The sequence below is a fragment of the Rhinolophus hipposideros genome, assembly GCF_964194185.1.
Source record: "Rhinolophus hipposideros genome assembly, chromosome: 16".
NCBI lineage: Eukaryota > Metazoa > Chordata > Mammalia > Chiroptera > Rhinolophidae > Rhinolophus > Rhinolophus hipposideros.
In genome coordinates this window covers 9,175,380-9,190,373 of record NC_138062.1, presented here as the reverse complement: position 1 = coordinate 9,190,373, position 14,994 = coordinate 9,175,380, and the positions used below count along the sequence as shown (strand labels likewise).

At 44.1% G+C, this 14,994-nt stretch overlaps 1 protein-coding gene across 4 annotated transcripts in view; it reads right to left on the bottom strand.

Moving 5' to 3' along the window:
- The window catches only part of JADE1 (jade family PHD finger 1), a 53,949-nt gene extending 48,866 nt beyond the window's left edge, over positions 1-5,083 (bottom strand). The window contains exon 1 of one of the 4 annotated variants that reach the window (XM_081077752.1): positions 4,868-5,083. The gene's annotated coding sequence lies outside the window, so the exon portion shown is untranslated. Of the gene's footprint in view, positions 1-3,368; positions 3,508-4,472; positions 4,762-4,867 lie in introns of those variants that run through there. The other 3 variants (XM_081077753.1, XM_081077754.1, XM_081077755.1) reach the window with 3 other exon arrangements.
- Between the last annotated feature and the right edge of the window lie 9,911 nt (positions 5,084-14,994).

Sequence of the window (14,994 nt, the reverse complement as noted above, 5' to 3'; positions counted from 1 at the left end):
CTTGTGGGAAAACTAATGCAAATTCTGACAGACCATTAACTGTACTGGAATAACAGGTACCCATAACACTAAAGGAGGGAAAAGCTTCACCAATAGGAAGTCAGGAGGCTGCAGACACCTCCTCCACTCCTGACATACCCTATAGACATGATCTGATCAGTGTTTGATGGCTTGATGTTCGCTGTTCCAACTCAGTAGTGAAACAAACAGCTGATATTTTTTTCCAACAAGTCTGTGGAGATATATATACATCAGGCAAATTTCTTTCGTCTTTTCAAACAGAATCTCCAAATCTAAGACTTTCAGATTACAATAAAACGCTATTTTGACTTCCAATTTTTAAAAACTCCAGTCATGATTAATTCCAAAGGCTTGTCTCCTCAATGCCAGACGTTCTGTCAGAAAGTTACTATAGATTAAAATCTACTTATGAGAAATAACCAGGTGTAATAAATGATCCTCGACGGGACAGTTTTAGACAAAGCTGCTGTTGTATTTTGCGGCCAACTGAGGGAATCTGAGTATGTCCCAGTAATAGATGAGATGAAAACTTTCCAAGCTAGCTGACAGGGGAAAAACACCCCTTACAGAACTTTATATACAGTATGATCTCTTTTTTATTAAAACGGACATACATATGCATAGACAATTGCCTGGAAAGTAATGCAATGGTGATCTCTGGGTGGTAGGAATGTTATTATATTTGCTTCTCTGCATTTTCTGAGTTTCAACAATATACACGTAACACCACTTCTGTAATAATACTTTAAGTCACTAAGGGCTCCTTAACATCAAACATCAGTATTTATGACGTGCCTACTATAGGTGAGACACATGGAGATCTGCTTTTATTCTCATCAAGTCCTCCAAGGTTATTTTTGTTTTTTTGGTTAATCCTTCTCCCCAAGCCTCTGGGCTAAGCAATAGTCATTTCTAAAATAATAGCATTTCCTTAAACCCCAAAGAGTTTTCTCTGTGTCTCACTCTCAGGCACACTAATCATTTTTCACTGATTTCCCTTTATAGCTACTTTTTCAACCTTGCAAACTAATATAAAACTAAAACACTGGTTTGTAGGCTGAAAACCTGTCAACTGATGAAGGAACTAATATCATGGGTTTTTGTTTTTTTTTTCCTTTAAAATGAACATCTAGCTAGTTTGTCAAAGTCAAAATCTCTGTGGCAATGAACCCAACTTTTCTTACTAGAAAGCAGCCGATGTATGCTAAGATGGAATCATGTTCAAGTTCTACTGCATGTCAGGTAACAACCTTTATCTCTGGCTAGTGTAAGGATGAAGGGAGGTATGGGAAAACGTAACACTTAAATAGCTGAAAAAACTATTAGTTCTAACATAACACTTAAATAGCTGAAAAAGCTATTAGTTCTAAATGTGGAAGTGAAAATGCGTGATCATGTAAACATAAGCAAAATACCAAGCAATCAGAAAGTCATCTGATTTAAAAGTGACATTAAACGAGACTGAAATATTAGGGATAGAAGGGCAATAAAAATGGTAGGCTGCCGTTATTTGCTAGAAGGTTGTCCCCCACAGCAATATCCTAAGTATCTCTCCAACATGTGCTGCCCACTCCACAACAAATTATCGATGCACTAATTTAAGTGTGGTTACTTGGAAGGTTTCCTTTTCCACCTAGAAGTGATTAAACAATGATTATCAGTGATTTTTATCAAAATGCAACTTACTAGAAGTAATCCCTAACCATCGGTGGATCACTACCTAAATCAGCTTTCAGGAAAATAATTTCCGCTGTATCTTAAAACTAGTTCATTAGCTTTGCAAGGTATTAGCCTTGGGCTACGAGTACGGAACTAGAGAGCTCGTCTTTCACAGCGGGTTTCTAAAAAGGAAAAATAGATCACCTAATAAAAACCTTTGGGAAAGAAGCCCCCAAGCATTCCCATCAAAGGAAACCTCAGATTCTCTCCCAATTTCCTGAAAATGTAGCTGTTTTAAGTCATTCCACTGCAGCTATCACTTTACAAAAAGAAATTTTAAATTCCCAGACGGCCGGGGCAAACAGGGCGACAGATCCCCGTCCCCGCCGAGGCTTACTAGAAAGGCAGCCAAAGCTGCTTTTAAACGGCCTCCGGGCGACGACGCATTCCTAACGGGTTTCGGAGGCACGTTTAAATCGCCCGCTTTTTTGTCTGCTCGCCGCATGCACCCGGCGCCGGGCCTGCGGCCGCCCCTGCGCGCCCGGGAGGGGGAGCCCGGGGTGGGCCGGCCTGGGCCCGGGCGCTGGGGAGGCGGGGGGACGCGGGCCGGGAGGCCCGCGGGATGGGGCCCGCGTGGGGGTGAGGGGAGAAGGCCGGGCCCCCAGGAGGGGCGCCGCGGGCTGCGGGAGCTGGGCCGCCGCCCCGCGCAGGGAGCGCCCCGCGGGCTCCCGCCGCCCGCCCGGGTGCACGCAGGGCCGCGGCGCCGCCCCCGCCCGCGCGCCTTCCCTCTGCTCCCGAGGCGACAGAAACAACAGCGCGGGAGGAGGGGAAAGTAACTCCCGGCACCTCCGCCGGAATTAGCCCCGGTGCAGTGATGACACCTTCTCGTGGCGCAACCCAGCGCCGCTCCCTCCGCAGCGACGTCCCCGCCGCCGCCCTCTCCCTTCGAAAGTGGCCACCCCCCGCCGCCGCCGCCGCTCCTCCCGCCCGCCGCCGCCAGCTGCACCAATCCGCTCGGCCCCAGTGGCAAATCAAACGCTCCCTCGCGTCCAGAAGCCACTTGCGCCGCTGGAAACGGCAGCGCCGGCCCCCTCCCCGAGTCCCTCCCGGGCGGCACCTCCGGGCTGGGGCGGGCGCTCGGCGAGAAACGGTCGCGCGAAGGGAGCGGCGGCGAGCGGCCCCGAGCGGGCTCGGCTCCCGCTCCCACTCCCGCCCCCAGACAGTTCTGGAAACTGTGTATCACCTCTGTCACAGGAAGCCATCCGGCTGGGAAGGCGGCGCGGAACCAACAAACAAACGCCTGCGGCCGCCCGCCGGAATCGGCGCGGGGACAGCCAGGGCTTCCAGCCTTTCTCCGGGCGGGGGCGCGGCGGGCGCCCCCACGCCGCGGGCTTTGTGCGGGGCGGGCGCGGCCGGCCGGGCGTCCCCGCCCCTGTCGCCCCCCACCCCGGGCCCCGGCAGCGCTGCTGGGACCGTTAGGTGACGCTCCGGCCGCGGCCGAGAAAGCGGCGCCTCGGCTGCCGCCCGCCCCCCTTTCCACATGGAGCCGGCTCTCCTCCAACGCCAGAGGCGGGCTACAAAAGTTGGCCCCGGGGCCACCCAGCACCTGCCCACGTGCCGCGAAGGCTCGCTCCCGGGTCTCCCCCGTTCCCTTCCGCCCCCCCCGCCGCCCTCGGTCGCCAGGTCACCTATTACCGGTGGGAGGGGAGAGAGGCTATTTAAACGCCCGCGGAAGTTGAGGCACCCCCACCGGCGGGTGCCGTGCACCTGCCTCCCGCCGCCGCGCTCCGCCACTTTGAGCAGCAGCCGAGTCCTCGGCCCCGCCTCCTGCCCGCAGGCGGGCGGGGGGGAGCGGGAAGGAGGTGGAAGGGATCGAATTTCTCCAGCAAATGGGACCGTTCCGACAGGATTCGGTTCCCCGGTCAACATTCCACATTCCATCCCTCTCCCGCATTTGCAAGCCAGCGCCAACAACCCGGAAAGCCTGCTGGCTCCCGAACAACAGCCCCCAACTCACAAACACACTCACAGGCATAAGACACGTGCACTAAAGGGCTTTGCAACTTGCAGTACCGGGGTACACACCGCACGTTCATTTAAGGCAGCGAACACCAAGCGACCCCACCCCCACAATTTGCAGATGGTGCCAAAGGTTTCAATTTGCAATCCGTTTTAAGTTCATGGTTAATCGGTACTTTGCTCTATCAATGCAACTCCTTCCTCATTTCACCGATGGAAGGTTTTACACTTTACAGGCAGTCTCGCTGTAAGTAAAAGGTCTGATCATTGGAAACCCAATTTGGAAGAATCTAAATTGCCAAGCTGTCCCTCCACCCCCTACTCACTGCCCTTGAATAGATGCAATGAATATTTTGGACATGTGGTGACGCGGTGACAAGAGCCGGGGCTGCGGCCACCCTACACAAATGTACCTACACACACACACACACACACACACACACACACACACACCTATGTTTAGGCAAATCCAGTCGTCCCCCCCCTCCACGGTCACACACACTCTGGATTCATATATGTATGCGAACCTGCGTTCTGCCATTGCCATCTGTCTACCAAGTTGCTACTATGCTTTCCACTTTCATGCAGCCTAATGCACTTTGGGGATTTTTTTTTTTAATTTTATAAACTAAAGCCAACTAAACTCGGCGTCTGCGCCTGAACGCGTTTAATTGATGCTTCACCTGAAAACCGCATGTTCTTTGCAAACCCAAAAGAAAAAGCTGCAAGTCTTCAGCCCCCCAAAATGGAAAAATAATCGTAATAAAACTTACTGATCCAACATAAATCAATTCTCAGGCTCCAAAAATCATCCTCTCTTCCACCTCCTCCTCTGGCCCCCGCCCCGGCAATGCCCAAGTTACTGGTGGGATAGTAAGGCTGCGCTCGGCGGCTGCCTGCCCTCCCTCCTCGCTACATATCGAGAACCCAATCTTTTGGCGCCATATTAATGACGTACTATATTATTTCCACTAGGCAGCGACCTTCGGCATTAAATTACTCCCGAGAACTCCCGAGCAAAGCAACAAAACCATCAAATATGGCTGAGCCTCTCGGCTCGTCCTGCAGCCGCCGCCGCCGCCGCGGGATCGGGACGCGCACACGGACCCACACGCGGACACACGCGCGGCGCGCCCCCCCGCGCGCCCCCCGCGGCCCGCGCGCGTACCTGCTGCGGAGGGGTTCGGCCGAGGCGCTGGGCTCCGCGCCGCTCGCTCGGTGCCGCATGAGTTCGGGCCGCGGAGGGCGGGCGGGCGGGGAGCCGGGCGGGCCCCTGCGTTCGCCGGCGCTCACACACTCGGCACTCGCGCAGGGAGGCACTCTCGGACGGGCGTTTGGCTTGTTATGGAGGAAGGACTGTGTGAATCAAACTCATTTCTGGGTCACTGCTGCCACAGGGGGGAGCACTTTAATCCCTTGCCAAAACGAGAGGGTGGGGACAGGAGGGCGGAGGGAGCGCGCGGGGAGCCCGCGGCGCGGGGGGCTCCGTCCCTCGTTAACTCTTCGCGGCCCTCGCCGCAGCTGGTTCGGCCTGCGTCCGCGAGGGCTAGCGCTGCTCAGCTTTTAAAATCTCTTCCTTCACCTCCCGTGTGCGGCCAGAAATGCTTGAGGTGTCCCCAGCAGGGAGGTGGGCTTTTACATTATCTCCAAACTGTCTTCACTTCCAACTCCTGTCTGACTGCCATGGCACCTAGACATGGATTCTTTCAAATTAGTTTAAAATTCTGTAGATAAAAATGTGGCTATTAAGGCGTACAATTTGGGTGAAAGGTTTTATTTTTAGACTGAATACCAAAATAAATAGTTCTTCTGTTTTGTAGTAACAGTTTTAGGGAGTTGTGAATTAGCATGACATTTTTAGATCCACTGAATCCAATTTTGGAGCTGGAACACGTCTTTACCTAAGTTAGTATCGAACTGATAATTGCAGATGAGCGTTAATTCATTAGGAGACTGATTATCAACTGACACCACTTTTCTGTTACACAGCGCGGGTATTACAGAACAGGACATAGCCTTCCATATAGGAGACTTGAGCCTAATGCTAAAACTGGAGTTGCAGACTAATATAAAATTAGTCATCAGAGATTCATTGGGGGGGGGGGGGAGGAATATTTATGGGTAAAAATGAGTGTTTACTGATTTTCCACAGACTACAAACTCGCTTTTTCATGTGTTTAACATTTCTTTCATGGACCCCCCTAAAGAATTAAGGGTGTATATGACATTCAGCTTCAAAAGGTACAGATAAAAACTCCCATTCAGTAAATAGGAACGGTGATTATTAATTACAAAATTGAATATCGAACCCAAAGGTATATACTTATGCACTGAAGAATTCTGAATATATCAGAATCACACAATCACACACCAACCCATCCATCCACATCAAGAACACAATAATCTGATAAATGCATCAAAACAAAATTAATTGAGCGGTTCAATTATTTTTCAGAAAACAAAGTAAGCCAAAGGAAATCTTAAGTATAGACATATACTGTTTCACTCAGGAAGGGTACAAAGACACCACATCAGTCCTATTCATGTGCTTACTTAATCCTTTTCAAAGAGATCACACATGTAAAGCACTATGTTATCATTATTACTATTATTAGTATCGCTTTGCAGTTATTATTTTCATTGTTTCACCTTACACATACTCTACTGTAGAAGTAAAAGCACACAAGTGGTTTGTAGCCAGACAGACCCTGTGTTGGACCTGGCTCTACCAGTTATCAGCTTGTGTGACTGTGGGGTAAATTACAGAACTCTGAGCCTCCATTTCTCCATGAGTAATAATAAAAGGAGGTTAACAACCCCTACCTAAAAGGTTGTTAAGAGGTATGAGACAACCCCATAAAAGTGTCCAGCAGAGGCCAGGGCAGTAGGAAGTTATCAGTTCCTTTGGCCATCCCTCCCATATGCCTTTCTTGATTTTCTTTCCGTGGAAAATTTTAACTTCTAAATTCTAGCCAGATTTTCTTCACTCATTCTCCCTAAAAGAAAATTTTAAATCGCATTTGCCACTTGCCGTTTTACTCATTTTTCTGACTATCCCCACTCTCAAAACATCAGGCAACTAAATCAAAGTACTGAGTATTGGATGAAATAAATAAAGAGGTAAAACAGGACACAAATGTCCCATGTTGATACACCGATCGGGACTGATGGTCCCAGGGACATCCTATCAACGATGCCAATTCTTCAGAATACTATGGGTGAGGTAGTGCCTTGTGCTATAAAACAGTCCTGGAATAGAAGTCAGGAGACTCCCATCAGCCCACACTAAAAATCTCTTTGGGCCTTAGTTTCCCCACAGAGATTGATAGATAAGATCAAATCCAACTTCTAATTTTTTATTGTTCTTACCAAACTTAAAAAGTGATTATTTGAGGAAATGGAAGACAATTTGAATCAGTGAGGAACATGTAAAAAGACATTTGGTCATTAATGATCAACTGTTGACATTTTTTAAATAATAGCTGTGTTTTGCTATCAGACCACAGAGGCAAATTTATACCACCTATTTCTAAAATGGGAAAGGCAATGACACAGTTTGCCTTTCAGCAGTACAGGTAATGCAGTCTAGAATAAGAAGTACTAAGCTGACAGCTAGGAATATATGTTTCTGGTTCCACTCTGTCACTTACTATCTTCCGGTACCAAATCATTGAGGATTACCGTAAAGTTGTTAGTCCACACTTTATTATCATGGATGAAAGGACATTCAAGAAAATAGCTACAAAGTAGTCAGTGTAGTTGAAATACCAGATTCTAGTATTATCTGATCTGATCAGTGTTCTTCGTGATAATTACAATTCTACATATCCCTTAAATTTTGCTATAGTCATACACAGTTTATTTTCTTCCATAATAATGGACTTGTATGGAATAAAATTTTGGATATTTACATTCATACATATCAGGAGATATCAAAAATCAGGAGATTTGGGAACCATACAGGATTACACCTACAGACGTTTACTTGTCATCTTGTTTGTGTCTTCTCTGTAAGTAAAGAATTATAAGACCTTGACAAGAGATTCAGAATTGTTCATATTTGAAGTGAGGTAGATGCATGCACTAAAGTCCAATCTATCTCATTCCTTTAATAAAATGTGCAAGAAATTCTTACTGGCCAATATCATTCATTGACTTGACAGGCATTCATTGAGCTCTGAGTTCAGGGTATGCAGTAGTGAAAAAGACAAGTAAACCTCTGCCCTCCTGGAGTTTATATTCATTCTCAGAGGAAAGGAAATGCAGAAGTGGGGATATGATGGGTTCGGCTTGAAGAGACAGCCAATTGCAGATGCCCAGAAGGCAGATGGGAGAAGCTGGGTTGCAAACATCGATTTAGGAGTTATCAGCATAGAGATTAACTGAGGCCATGGGAGGGGATGAGATCAATCGGATGTGTCTATAAAATACGTTGCAAACAGAGTCTAGGCTGGAAACTCAAGAGTCCTATTTAAAGGATGGGCAGAGGAAGCTTCGTCAGTGGTTTAATTGAGGACAGTCTGGTTTAATTGAAATATTTCAGCCTTCTTCATGCCCAAATCAGGATTTCTAAACAGCGCTGGAGAAAATCACAGACCAGTGCTGATCGGTTACACCGTGTATGGGTCCTCCTCCGCTTTCAGGATGTCCTGAAATCACTATTTCCCCTTCAGTTCAATCTCCCACTGTCCCCAGGATCTTTCTCGGAGCTTCCTTCGTTGTGTCACTTATGTCAGCACACTCAGCAGAGCCCCTAACTCCTACATCACAGGAGTAAGAGGCCATTGCACAGGAATGGCTTTGCCCTTCCTCCAACAGACCTGCAGGCCTATTCCCTGCAGGTCCGCCCTCCCCCTTCTTTCCTGTCACAATGGGAAAGAGATGACCTTCCCTCCACCTGGGCTCAGAATCCTGAGCCTGGCCCACTTTCTCTGGTCTCTAAGTCAAGATTAGCTGTTCTTTCAGGTCCCTTCCACTTTTCTGGCTACAGACTCCTTCCCAAACACGTTTCAATATACTTATTTCTCCCACTGCAAAGAAACCCTCTCAGAAACTCTCTTCCTCTTTTCAGTCCCACTTTTTCAAAGAACGGCCTACACTCACTCTTGAGCCCACTAAAACCTGATTTATGCCCCCAAACACCCCCAGTGAAACTGCTCTTGCCAAGATCACCACTAACATTCTTATTGCTAAATCCAGTGGCAATTTCTCATCTGTATTTTACTTCACCTCCCACTGGCATCTGACACTGGTGTCCACTCGTGCCCTACTTTCTCCTGGCTCCCATTGCCACCAACAGTCTTATACTTTTTCTCCTCTACCTATCTGGCCTTTCCTTACTCTCTTGCGGGTTCCTCGTTCTCTTTTGTTAAAACAATGCCTCAAATAAATTGTTTTTGAGTACATGAGAAGCTTTTTGGAAAAAAAAAAATCAACTGAAGGAGTAATTTTGGTTGAGACATTTTATAAGAAAAAAAGAATGGTTCACCAACCATGTTTACGATAGAATTTAAAAAACGAACATCTGGTTAAAGATTATTAGGCTAGTCAATCAGCTGGATGGGTAACCCTAGCTTCCCAGAAGGAGTTCTCAGTCTTATTAAAGTCTGTCAGAAAACTGTTCACGCACTTTATCAGGAATGCTAATTGCTTCCCAGAAGGAGTTGTAAATTACATCACACAAAAAATGTCTGTCCCAGACCAAGTTTGAGTAGATTTTCTTTCTCACTTTCAGTCTCTTATATGGTGATTTTCTTTAGGGTTCTGTCCTCAGCCCTCGTCTCTTCTCCCTCTACATAGATCTCCTAGTGATCTCATCTACTCTCATTACTGCCCCCCAACACATGTTTATACCACCAGTTTCACACTGACCTTCAGACTTGTACCTACCCAACAACTTCCTGAACACCCCACTGGACCTCCCACAGGAAGCTCAAACTCAGTATTTCCCACACTGAACTCAATTTCCCTTGCACTTTGTGGCCTCCTCATCTGTCCTGTATTTTACTTAGTGGTACCACAATCCACAATTGCCATCCAGGAACCAAAACATCTTCCTGGACACTTGTTGTCCTTGACGTGTCCTCTCCCACCACCAACAGGCCAATTCAATCTATCGCCAAGTCACTTCTACCTCAGGTCTCATCTCTCCATCCCTACAGCCTTATCGTCGTGACAGTGACCTAAGCTACTGCCCAATTGGTCTCCCTTCCTTCAGTCCTGTCTCCCTCTAATTCATCCCTACTCAACTCAGTGTGATCTTCTTAGAGCAAAAATACGATCCTGCCATTCTTATTCCAAACCCTTACTTGCCGTTTTTTTCCAGTTTACTCTTAAGGGTAGAAAATATCATCAACATAACCCTTAAGAAGCTTCATGTTCTAATTCCTCCTTACTTTTTCTAGCTCTCCTTCCTACCCTTCCTCCTCCCAACCCCTGCCCACCACCTGGCTTTCCACATTTTTTTCAGTGGTATCCCTTCAGAACCTTTGAAAATGCTTATTCTAAAGCTTGAGTCATTCTCACTCAAGTTCTATCAAATAGCCTATTCTTACCTCTCTAACCCCATCCCCTTCTCTAAGCTTCCATGACACTCAGTACTGTCACTATGTTGTCACTTCTTTCTGTTTTGTAAGTTTCTGTACCCCTCATTAAACTATCTGTGATTCGAGGACTGAGTCAGTTACGTTCTCCATAGTGTTCCTAGCACTGGGCCTAACAACTGGTAGGTAGCTAATAAATGTTTTGAATGTGATGGATGAATGACCATTATATTCATATAATTAAATAGTCTCCAAAACACTATTTAAAAAACAGATTATAACTTTTGTTCTTATTTTCTTATGCTAAAAGTAATAAATAGAGACTCCAAAATCAAAATTGAAGTTACCAAAAAACTATTACTCAAAGACAATCACCACTAAAATTTTGGTGTGTCTTTTATATGCTTGTGATGCTTGTGTGTGTGTGTGTGTGTGTGTGTGTGTGTGTATACATTTTTAAACAAATGGGATCATACTCTAAGTCTATTTTGTGATCATTTTTTATTTAATTTATCCATACAGTTGGGCTATTAGTTTATTTCTATATTTTCCACTATTATAAAGAGTGCTTTAGTGAATATCCTTACAGCTATATAATCTATGAGTTGGAAAACAGAATTTTATTGACAGTATAGTATCCTACCATATAAATGGAATTTGCATGATTCCTGATTTTTGTTGTTGTTATACATTTATGTTTTTCTCAATCCTTACTTTTACAAATAAGGCTGTGAGAAATATTCCTATACATAAATTTTTGTTCAAGTGTTATATCTGACCAGTCTTTGGATAGATTCTGAAAAAGGTAATTTATGGGTCAGAGGTTTAAGGCTTTTGATTCATTTTGCCACAATGCAAAATGTGGCATTACAAAAACCATACTTTTTGTACAAAGCATGTTGTGATTGAGACCTTTACTATCAGGGTACTGGGGACTTGTTGAGTATTTGTCATGTGCGTACCATACAGTTAGACTGACACCATAGAGGGCTACAAGCACGCCTTCGAGAAGGTATGTCATTGGGGACCCACATAGTACATCCCTGAAAGCATAAAGGTAATATATGAAAACCACAATAATATGGAGATAGGAAATTCTAACAAATGCTGAAGTAGGTTGAGAAGGTTCCATCAAAGTAGAGTAATTAGGACCAGAGAGGTAGAGAGGAAGAGGAGATACAGGAAGGAGACTCTGAGGGGAGGAAGGTGCCTGGAGAAGCTTTGCATAAAAGGCGTGGAAAGGAGGGGGACCAGAAATTATTGAGTGTTTTCTATGTATGTGCCAGGCACTGAGCTAAGCATTTGACACATAATATTTCATTTACTTCTCACAACAATCCTGAGAAATAGATATAACTACTATTTTCATTCAGATGCGAATGACATGAAAAATTAATGTTCAGAGGGATTAAGTAGCGCGCCAAAGATCACAAAGCTTTTAAGAAGGGGCACCAGGATTTGAACCAAAAGAGTCTGGCTCCACTGCTCACGCTTTTCAGTACCTCATTCAACTGCCTCGTTAGGAAATCAGAATCATGTACTTAATTGGGAATTGTATCCATGACTTTGTATCAGTGATTTGAGTCATAACTGGCATTCAGTACATGCTTGGGAAAGAAAATTAGGGCAGAAAGAACTCCACACGCTCAGGTTTATTTCCGACAGCAGAGCTCTAAATAGCTAATTGAATGTATGTGGCCAAGACTTAAATGTAAACTATAAAACTTTTAGAAAAAACTTTACATGATTTAGGGGTAAGCAAAGAGTTCTCATACTTGACACCAGCAACACAATCCATAAAAGGAAAAACTGATGTGTTGGATCTCTCAAAAATTAAAATTTTTTTTCTCCAAAGACCCTTATAAGTGGATGAAAATTCAAGTTAAAGACTGCAAGGAAATACTTGTAAACCACATATCCAACAAAGAACTGGTATCTACAGTATATGGAGAACATGTAAAACTCGACAATTTTAAAAAAATTATGACAATTTAATTAAAAAATGGGCAAAAATCATGAACATATTTCCCAAAGAGGGTATACAGATGGCAAATAAGCACATGAAAAGATGTTCAACATCATTAGCCACCAGGAAAATAATGCAGATTGAAACCACAATGAGATAGCACTACACTACTATCAGAATGGCTAAAATAAAAAAGAGTGGCAACATCAAATGTTGGCAAGGATGTGGAGATACTGGGTCACTCATACATGCTGCTGGGAATGTAAAATGTCCCAGCCACTCTTGAAAACAGTTTGGCAGTTTCCTATAAAAACTAAACGTGAAACTCTTTACCACAAGTCCCAGCACTGCACTCTTGAGCACTTACCGAGAGAAATGAAAACTTATGTTCACATAAAAGCCTGTACACAAATGTTCATAGCAGCTTTATTCATAGTAGGCCAAAACTGGAAACAACCCAGGTGTCCTTCCATGAGTGAATAGTAAACTGTAGTACATCAATACCATGAAATAGTACTCAGCAATTAAAAACAAAAAAAGGAAGGAAAGAAGGAAGGAAGGAAGGAAGGAAGGAAGGAAGAAAGGAAGGAAGGAAGGAAGGAAGGAAGGAAGGAAGGAAGGAAGGAAGGAAGGAAGGAAGGAAGGGAAGGAACTATTAATATACACATGAATTGCCAGGAATTTATGCAGAGGAAAAAATGCCGATAGCAAAAGGTTATATGCTGTATGATTCCACTATATGACATCCTTGAAATGACAAAATTCTAGAAATGGAGACTAGATTAGTGGCTATCAATGGATAATGAGGGAGTCAGGAAAGGAGATAATTGTCCGTGACTATTAAAGGGCATCATGGGGGATCCTTGCAGTGATGCAAATGTTAATGTATCTTGATTATATCAATGTCAACAACGCTGTACATGGAGGTATCACATGTCGGCACTGTGAGTGAACGTATCATGCACCGGTCTGTACATAAATGTGTCATACACTGGTACTGTACTATAGCTTTATAAAATGTTACTATTGGGGGAAACTGAGTAAAATTACACAAGATCTCTCAGTATTATTTCTTGTAACTGGATGCGAATCTACATATCTCAATTAAAAGTTTAGAAAATATATAGCCAATTAGAAGAGGGAAAAACATTTAACACTAACATATTCCTAGAAAGCAGTCTAAAAAGTAAAGGAATGTCCCTATGTCATTCAGCAGAGCCACGTGAACGAAAACTTCATTTGGCCATAGGTTCTGCTGAGGTATACTTTTCTGAGACCTGTGCTCTGTTGCAGGAAGGCACGCCTTTTTAGTACTAGTGGAAACAAGAGAATGAGCAGGGATGCAGAGGTAGGAAGAGAAAAGCAGCATTGTAAATAGAAAAAAGAAATAGAGTGATTCTTCCTAGAGCCCTTTATAAATATTCTCTGTCACCTGGCTTTCTGTGTTCTACCCAAATCGTCAAAAGGAATGAATGAATATGCCCTTTCTATGGTAAAAACTCACCAGGACTCTGAGGGCAGGGGAAGAATCTAAATCTTGCCTCACATCAGCCAAGTCTTACCTAATCTCTTGTACATATTTCCACTCCAGTCCCAGGGTGCCATCGTGGGTGCATTCCCCCTCCCAGAATCCCATTCCCCTAGCAGCCCCATTCCCCAGAAGAGAGCATCCGTGCAGACATCTAATATATCACTGCCTGCCTTATAATCGTGGGTTGAGCCCACTAGGTCACTCTGTAACATTCATCTCAGTTTTAAAAACACGAGAAGGACATTGTTGGCAAAAATCCAGGAGTAATGAATTCTATGTTCTAGAAACAGAGAAACTGAACTATTTCAATTTGAACATCAGAGCTGGCAGGAAACCAACTGAGCAAAATCCTCTGGGAGAAAACACAACAAAACAAAACAGGCTGGTTAGTTAACTTGCAGGTCTGTAAGGTGGGCAGATTTCTTTAAAAAGCAGAGCAGTTTTATACTTGAGAGACTTAATTGTCCTCCAAGGCCAAGAACATGAGTAATGTAATATACAAACCTTACTCAAGTGAGAATTCTGCAATCGAAGCATTCTACGCTAATAGCTAAAGTTTAAGGGAGAGGAATCTAGAAAAGGATGTTTATTTATCTGCTTACATATTATAATATATACCATTCGTGGTATCAAGATATAAATTTCACACCCCCCCCCTTTCTTTACCATAGCAAGAAAAAAGGTTGATGCTTTTGAGAACTTCTGTGTCTAAGAAAATGGTCAAGCTGCTTGTGTAGGTTACAGACAATGCTAGGATATAGACACTCTTGCATTTGTTCTTTCCTCAGTTAAATGAGAAATTTCGTTTATGCATAAGGTAAAATTAGAGAACTAATAATGGCTTAACAGCAAGTGCAGATCACTTTGGCAACGAAGGACAGGAGTAGCATCTATAAATAGAATTCAGAGACAATCAAAAATCTCTTTGTTTTAACACTTTCCCTTTCTCGTACCCTCCCTGTCCCCCTGAAATATTATCAGTGAAATTTAAAAAATGGCACACAGGCAGAAAAGCAACAAAGCTTAGAGCCTGGAGAAACTATACCTTCTCTTAAATTATAAGCAGCATCGTAAGCATTACTGAATGGATAAAGATTTATATATAAAAATGTTCATTTCTGGGTTATTAATTTTATTATTGCAAAAATTAGAAACAATCTAAATGTCTCCAAATAGGAAAACGTTGAAGCAATTTATGGTATGTTGACATGATGCATTATAGCCATTAAAAGAAGTCACATTTTCAAATAGCAAAA